Source organism: Melanostigma gelatinosum (genome assembly GCF_949748355.1).
Source record: "Melanostigma gelatinosum genome assembly, chromosome: 14".
Taxonomy (NCBI): Eukaryota; Metazoa; Chordata; class Actinopteri; order Perciformes; family Zoarcidae; genus Melanostigma; species Melanostigma gelatinosum.
Window position 1 is genome coordinate 24219013 of NC_136647.1, and position 8242 is coordinate 24227254.

Below are 8242 nucleotides of genomic sequence, written 5' to 3' on the forward strand. Positions count from 1 at the left end.
TCACATGTTTGATTGCAGCAACAACACTACGTGCAAGACCTGTGTTCGCATTAGACTGTCCATCTGCTTTGCAGAACACAGTCCCAGCCACAACAGCCGCTTGCCGTTTGTTTGCACAGATGCACTCATTAGGATTAGAACCAGTCTGACCTTTGATGTTTCTTTGTGTGCAGCCCTTAAGGTGGTCACTCTCTCTCACATCCACTTGCAGAGCCCTGGAAGGTGATGTTGGCGTTGAGGAGAGTTCCACAGCCTGGGGGATCGGCAGACAAAGAACATTTAAAAACATGTACTTGCTTAAAAACTGATTTCAGTGTAATCTAACTGCATTTTCACTAACATGTTCTGTTACATCATGTAATTTTGTAGCTGGTTGTGTAGCCACGTGTATAGCGTTAACATGGTAGCATGTAATGGTCAAAGGAGACACGTGTTTAAAAAGTATGAAGAACACCCACCTCTGCATTCACATCCACTGGCAGTGATGTTGGCATTGAAGACAGTTCCACAGCCTGGTCCTGGGGGATCGGCACCTTATAAAGGGACAAAGAAAAAGAACATTTAAAAACATGTACTTGCTTAAAAACTGATTTCAGTGTAATTGAACTGCATTTTCAATAACATGTTATATTAGCTCATTTCAATACAAGTATGAAGAACACCCACCTCTGCATTCACAGCCACTGGCAGTGATGTTGGCGTTGAAGACGGATCCACAGCCTGGTCCTGGGGAATCGGCACCTTCATAAAGAGAAAAACAACTTTTAAAAACATGTACTTGCTTAAAAACTGATTTCAGTGTAATTGAACTGCATTTTCAATAACATGTTATATTAGCTCATTTCAATACAAGTATGAAAAACACCCACCTCTGCATTCACAGCCACTGGCAGTGATGTTGGCATTGAAGACGGATCCACAGCCTGGTCCTGGGGAATCGGCACCTTCATAAAGAGATCATAAAGAGAAAAAGAACATTTAAAAACATGTACTTGCTTAAAAACTGATTTCAGTGTAATCTAACTGCATTTTCAATAACATGTTCTATTAGCTCATTTCAATATAAGTATGAACACACACCTCTGCATTCACAGCCACCGTCTCTGATGGCTCCACAGGGATGTTTGCAACACTAGGCGTGTCCACCTACAAAATAATGCATTGACAGTTAACTTTCAGCACAGTGCAATGTACAAATGCAGAAATGTCTTTACTTGCATACACTGCATAAAATTCAATTTGGTATACACAAAAACACACCTGCTGCTCTGTCACCGTCTTGCCTGAAACTGCCTTCTGGAGAAGTCCCATGCGTCGTTCCTAAATTGAGATAAACAACAAACATTTGTAAGCACAACTTGCAACATTTCCGTATGGAAATATAATCATTTCTGACTTTTAAAATGATATAGATAGACAGAGGACATGTAGTTGCAAGTTACCTTTCTGCATTGTGAAACAACTGGTGGGCATGCGGCTGGGGATGCAGCTGGACTTGGAAAATGCGATGGCACAACAGCATCCATGGCATCCAAGATGGCGCTGCTGAACCTCCAGAGACGTACAGAACATTCTTTGACAACCTGAAATATACAGCAGAAGAAATATTATGGACACCTTGCTACACAAACCCTATCCATACTATTATGATCATAAATATTTCCGTGTTTTTCAGCAAATAAATGAAACTTCACAAACCTGCTGATTAACAAGCCTCCTCTTGGGTGCGTCGCAAGACTGTTCTGGTTTCCCCAAATGATGTCTCTGTAATGACAAAAGCATTCCTCATATTAAACACGTGTCTCTTTTGACCATTACATGCTAACGCTATACACGTGTCTGCACAATCAGCTACAAAATAACAGTCTGCAATCATTTACCTTATTGCCACATCCAGCAAATGTCCACTCAGAAGGGTCTGGGCGGCGTGGCACGTAGCGGACCTCTCCCTTCACGACCACCTTCGGCGAGATCCTGCGAGTAGGAGGCGATGTCTTTGGAGAAACATCTGGCTTCTTGGTAGAAACAGGATCCAGCACCTTCCTCAGCAGGTGGTCATGTGCAGCCGAAAAGAACGCCTTTGCCAAGATGGGCATCCCGTCAGAGTCACTCAAATGCACCTACAAAGCAATAACAGAGAAATGACTTAACACACAACCTACGAATCAATATAAATCTGCCATGAATTGATTGCTATAATCTATAAACAAAAATACATCACACTTCTGCACATGTCAACCTATTTTACTTACGCTGTCTTTGTACCACAGCTGGAGGTCGTTCATAGGAAACTGCTCAGCAACAGACCAGTACCGGACACCTTAACATGAGAAGAAAAAGCCAGAGTTACCAAAAAGGCCTAAATGATTTTCAACAGTCTTTTTTGACAGAAAACAAGATGTAGACAAAACAATTATGCAGTGCACAGATGTGATCTCTTTTCTGATATTTCTATCATTATGACTTTTTGGAAGACATGGCCTTGACATTGATTCCATTTACTAACAAAATATGATTGTAATGGAATATATGAATCGTGATTTATGCAAATCAAACAAACAAAATAAATTATAGAAAATCTAAATATCAACTCGTAAACATGTAACTATTCATAAGTGACATTTCATGAAACACACCTGCAGATACAGCCTTAATACGGTACTGATTTCGCAAGTGCTCCTGCACGTCCACCGGTACGTTGAGCCTTGGAGGAAAATCCACCACCACCACCTAAAAATAAACAACAGATGTTCATAAGTTATTTTATCCAAACACGATACCAAACATCACAACTTATACACAAACATCATTTCTAGTAGAAGATATATCTTACCTCATCCCATTTCTCGCAAACACTACCAAGGAGCAGGGCGAACTCTTCACCAGCCTCGATGACGGTTCTACTGGAAGTGAGGTTGTTGGATGGGGCCAAAACACAGACAACATCAGGTGTACGATCCAACGCAGCATTCCGCACCTCAGCCCGCAAGTCCTTCGCGGCGGCCCCGGGCGTAGACATCACACCATAAGAAAATGCTGCTGGCATCTCCACGAAACCATCTGCAATGCCTCGCAGATGTGAGTCGCCTACAAGAAGGACAAACTAAACACAAAATGGCATTTTTAGAATGACAAACAAATAATCATACAGAAATCCACACCGTTCTTGATGATTTGTCAACGCAAATATACCTTCTTGTCTGGAGAGTGCTCTATAAAGACCAACTTGTGTTGCTTCCCGGTCACGGTGGAAGTTGGCCATTTCTTCGCTGGATTGCGAAATCCCGTTCCATCAACTATTGAATAGACAAGGAAAACAAAATAAACACTATGAAACATAATACTACATAATACATTGAAACACAACAGTGCACATTCCAGACATGTAAAAATAAAATACAGCTTACACATAGAACAGCAATTATGAAAAGCAGTTGCCAACATACCAGAAGAAACGGAGGGTCTTTGAGGGTTCATTTCCAAGGGACGACGCATCTCTGCAATCTTCTTGGCTGCCTGAGATCGGCGGTAAGATCGTCCACGAGGCATCTGAAAGTATATTAGTTCATTGATAAGTCATGACATCACAAGATGTTGCTGTTCAGCATTACAAAATGCCACATGCTAGGAAAGCTTATTTCTAATACATCCATGATTATAACATCAATGGCCGTGCAGAGAGACAGACACAGAGACAGAGAGAGAGCTTTATTTTTAAGTACATAGGCTAATGTGTAGCCTACGCAAAAAAAGTCACCAGGAGCCATGCGCACGTGTGCCATGAGGCCTTCACTGACCTCTGTAAATGCAAGAACTAATCTTAGAAAACATCGTAGAACACTTTCCGTAATCACCACAACACCTAACATAACAGGTTAACATTATATGTCACTAAGTCCGTTACACTATTAAAACATCTTAGCTAACCAGACTGTTGTACAAATGTTACTTCATAACAAAGTTCTCGTGAAACTGCCGACACATAACGCACCACTGCTACAGACTGGACGCAAAGTTACGTAACACCACAGAACTGAAACTTACCTTGGCAGAGAAAGAAAGTCGTTTGGAGATCAACCTTCGTAGAGTCCTTTCGGGTCTTGAAGATGTGATCCAGTGGTCTTCTGATAACAGAACAGTGAGCCTTCTAGTTGAAACTAAAAAGCGATTCCTGCGTAGCATGTGAAGCATTTTATCCTAAAAAATAAGTGGGCGTATCAATGACGTCAATGACCGTAGCGTTATTCTGCCAATGACTTCTTGGCGATATCCACAAGGGGCGTTACTACACTCTTGTCACAGGTCTGACCAAAACGTTTGTCCCACGCAGATTTGAGCAGTTGTAGTCGACATACACAGAAATAAGTTTTGGTTTCAAAACGGAGTTGTAACACAAACACGATCTCAGGGTGTTTCAGCATTGTTTGAGAAATTATCTCAGTCCTGAATACAACGCCTGAAAACAAATATCACGTGACTCTTCATGCATCCTGCCCAGACGTAAACAGGAAGTACAATGGCAGTTAAAACTGGAATACGCATGCGCATGAAATACACGAGGTACTTGTAACAACTTTATTCCATTATTGCAAACCGAAATATTATTACCATACCATTAATATCATGTTATGATCATCATGTCAGGTCAGCATCGTTCCGTTACGTGTTTCTTCAGTTATTTCTACGTGTTATTTCAGATGAAACTACCAGCACTATATAACGTCATTAAAGTGATGAACACATGCTTTTTTGTACTTTTACTTAAGTCAGACTTTGAGTAAGTAAGATTTGAATGCAGGAATTTTACTTAAAGAGTATTTACACCATGTGGTGGTATTAATACATATTTGTTTACTGAAGTACAAGATGTGTAGACTTTCTCCATCACTGTTAAAATAATGTTTATTACATTATACAAGAAGTGCAAGAAGATATTAATTTAATGACGTTCTAATTCTCATCTGTTTGCATCTCAGTGATGGATGAAGATGAAGCGCTGGAGAGAGGGATGCTGAGTATCTCCTTCAAAGCCACATGTGCAGAGCTGAGAGTAAACATTTGATGTCTTTCATTTATACCACCTGAAGATTTAAAATCAGTTACAGTTCAGCCGGTTTGCTGAACGGTTAATCGTGTGTTCTATTCAGTGTACATGCTATGTTTTTTGTTTATGTTTAACAGCTGTTTCTGCATCATCAAACAGCCAGACAACAGGCTCCGAGAACAGAAAGAGGCTTTTCACCAAAAACATTCTTATCCCACATGAAGCATGACTTGAACCGTTCTGTCTCATGTAGTCAATATGTTTTTTAATACTTGTTTTATTTACAGATGTCCAGCTTGACAATATGTCAGATCTCCTGAAACCGGCTCATCTCAAGCTGCAAGAACACATGATCCTCATTGCTCAGTAGCTTGACCAAACCGGTTTGACATCATCTGCTGATCTACGGACTATGACCCCAAACCACCATTCTGATTCCAAGACAATTACTGTCGTTTGCATAGCAACCGCTTCATTTGAATTCGTATTGTCCAGGCCTGAATGTACCATGATTGCAATTACGCATAGGAGCGTTGCCAACAAAATGCAGGCATTCCAGAAAGAACATTCAGACTTGGTTTTGCTTCTAAAACACTAGTTACTTGGCAGATTAAGGATATCAGACAACATATACTCAACTAATAAATTGTGTTATTTCAGATGAAACTACCAGCAGTATATAACGTCATTAAAGTGATGAACACATGCTTTTTTGTACTTTTACTTAAGTCAGACTTTGAGTAAGTAAGATTTGAATGCAGGAATTTTACTTAAAGAGTATTTACACCATGTGGTGGTATTAATACATATTTGTTTACTGAAGTACAAGATGTGTAGACTTTCTCCATCACTGTTAAAATAATGTTTATTACATTATACAAGAAGTGCAAGAAGATATTAATTTAATGACGTTCTAATTCTCATCTGTTTGCATCTCAGTGATGGATGAAGATGAAGCGCTGGAGAGAGGGATGCTGAGTATCTCCTTCAAAGCCACATGTGCAGAGCTGAGAGTAAACATTTGATGTCTTTCATTTATACCACCTGAAGATTTAAAATCAGTTACAGTTCAGCCGGTTTGCTGAACGGTTAATCGTGTGTTCTATTCAGTGTACATGCTATGTTTTTTGTTTATGTTTAACAGCTGTTTCTGCATCATCAAACAGCCAGACAACAGGCTCCGAGAACAGAAAGAGGCTTTTCACCAAAAACATTCTTATCCCACATGAAGCATGACTTGAACTGTTCTGTCTCATGTAGTCAATATGTTTTTTAATACTTGTTTTATTTACAGATGTCCAGCTTGACAATATGTCAGATCTCCTGAAACCGGCTCATCTCAAGCTGCAAGAACACATGATCCTCATTGCTCAGTAGCTTGACCAAACCGGTTTGACATCATCTGCTGATCTACGGACTATGACCCCAAACCACCATTCTGATTCCAAGACAATTACTGTCGTTTGCATAGCAACCGCTTCATTTGAATTCGTATTGTCCAGGCCTGAATGTACCATGATTGCAATTACGCATAGCTTCAGCAACACATTGTCCTCGTTCACTGACAAATAGCTTTACCAATGGATTTCCAATCTACTGATACCAGTGACCTGCTGATACGTGACGTAAAGGGGGCGTGGTTCCAGCTATAAAAGATGTCTCAAATTGTCACACAGCACAGATGAGCCCAGACAGCTATTCGACCAACATCTCCACGAAATCAACTTTACTTGGTAAGCTTCTTCTCTTTTAGATATTAACTGCCTTCTCTGTTAGATAGTAACACCAACTTACAGCAGGAGAATTCGCCTCACTTACAGTTAAAATAAAGACTGTATACATCAATTATTATTCTCCGTTTTGACATTTAACTGGATGGATTATAAATAATTTCATGGTTTTTTATTTGAGTGAACTCTCATTTCACTAAAATAAAGGCTGCATTACGCTCACTGGATTATAGTCCTGTTATCTGTTCGTTTGTGCAGCAGTTCTGATTCTGATATTGAATAAACCTTTTCTTGTGTTTCACAGCAATGGCATTTTCATCCCCGTCTAAATTCCAAACAACAGATGACCCGGAAATCAAAGCACTCATACAGGCCTGTCAACTTCTTACCGTAAGTTCAACTATTCTTACTTAGAACATAATTATTAAAGATACCTTCTATCACATTGATGTCATTTACTTACATTTTGCAGTGTTTGCTCTATTTCCTTACAGTATAGCTGTGGAGATACTTCAGTCACCAGACATAAACTGTACAGTACATGCCTGAAGACATGTAGTGATGTCACTACACACATGGTCAATCGGGCAAAAGAGCAATCCAAACATGACAAACAAGTGCAATACCTGCGCAGAGAGCTGGAAAAGGCAACCCAGGAATGCACAAAACTTAAATATCAACTGGATGAGCAGAACAAAGCGGCTTTAAGAGCCGCTGAATTAAAGGACTTTCTAGATGGTAATTATCGTACCTGCTATTCATGATTGTCATTCCATAATTACAAACTTCTGTTATATACACTTGATACTAATCCTACACGCAGTAAACATATTTGACACTGTTTACTTATGCTTCTCAGATACCCATGATGAAGAGATGGTGGCTTTGCTAGAAGCTGTTTCAGCACAGGAAGCAGAGACTCCACCGACACCTGAGACTCCACCTGAATCACAGACTCCACCTACAGCTGCAGCAGAAATGGCACCTACAATCTGAAAACATGCACACACACACACTTTTATACTTTTTTAAACATTGTCCCTTTTTTTGACAATAAAGAGCTTTCCAACCTTGACTCACTTGCTGATGTGCCACTTTCATATTGTATTTGGTCTTGTCTTGTACAATTAGGAAACAAATCGTCAAGGGGCAAACTTTCTGTATCTGTTGTACTTCACACAACAGCCAACTACTGCCACAATATGTATGCATAATAGAGAACCTAAACATTTGAGTGATTACAAATTCTAAAAAGCTTGACGCTTCAGTGAACAACGTGGTGTGAAGTCATTTTACAGTATATAGCTTTGGCGCCACATGATGGCGCCAAAGCTATTATTCGTTTCAAACAAATAATACAGGCTTGCTAGCCAGGTTAGCCACTTAGCTCAACTTTGGGCTATTATCTCGACAGCTAATTACATGACAAACACTGACAGTAAATGCACTCAAAACATTAAGTACAACA

At 39.9% G+C, this 8242-nt stretch overlaps 1 long non-coding RNA gene across 2 annotated transcripts; it reads left to right on the forward strand.

Moving 5' to 3' along the window:
- The first annotated feature begins 4707 nt into the window (after positions 1–4707).
- Positions 4708–7811, forward strand: LOC306787678. Of its 2 annotated transcripts, XR_013772556.1 has the most exons (5): positions 4708–6057; positions 6339–6777; positions 7079–7164; positions 7269–7512; positions 7634–7811. It is a non-coding gene; the product is annotated as an uncharacterized lncRNA (long non-coding RNA). The 2 variants fall into 2 exon arrangements; XR_013772555.1 differs by having other exon boundaries at positions 4708–6777.
- Positions 7812–8242: the final 431 nt, after the last annotated feature.